This window comes from Haliaeetus leucocephalus, unplaced genomic scaffold, assembly GCF_000737465.1.
Source record: "Haliaeetus leucocephalus isolate CR32 unplaced genomic scaffold, Haliaeetus_leucocephalus-4.0 Scaffold209, whole genome shotgun sequence".
In the NCBI taxonomy this organism is placed as follows: domain Eukaryota; kingdom Metazoa; phylum Chordata; class Aves; order Accipitriformes; family Accipitridae; genus Haliaeetus; species Haliaeetus leucocephalus.
Window position 1 is genome coordinate 103,755 of NW_010972645.1, and position 413 is coordinate 104,167.

Below are 413 nucleotides of genomic sequence, written 5' to 3' on the forward strand. Positions count from 1 at the left end.
CCCCCCCCCCCTTTCTGGGGATTGAACACGCACTCATCGATTATTTTAACTGCCCTGCTGCAAGATATGAGCTCCCGTCCTCCATCGGACACAGACAGTGAAATGCTAATGTCTGTGATTCAGTGCGCCTTGTGTAAGACACGGGTGTGTCTATTTTGGTGGGGTAAGATTTATTAATTTGCTTATTTATCTAGCAGCTGGACAGGCTGCAACAACGTGAAGGAGATGCCAACTCAGATGGTCCAGACACCTTGGCTCCGACTGCAAGGCACACATTTTTCCTATGACTGATGTGATACACTTACTGCATTTGAGTCATGAAAACTCCTGATGTGCCTTTTCCCTGTCCCTCCTCCCTGCTTCTTCCCACCATCCACCCCCACATAAACACTCAGTCTCCACTTTGGAAATCC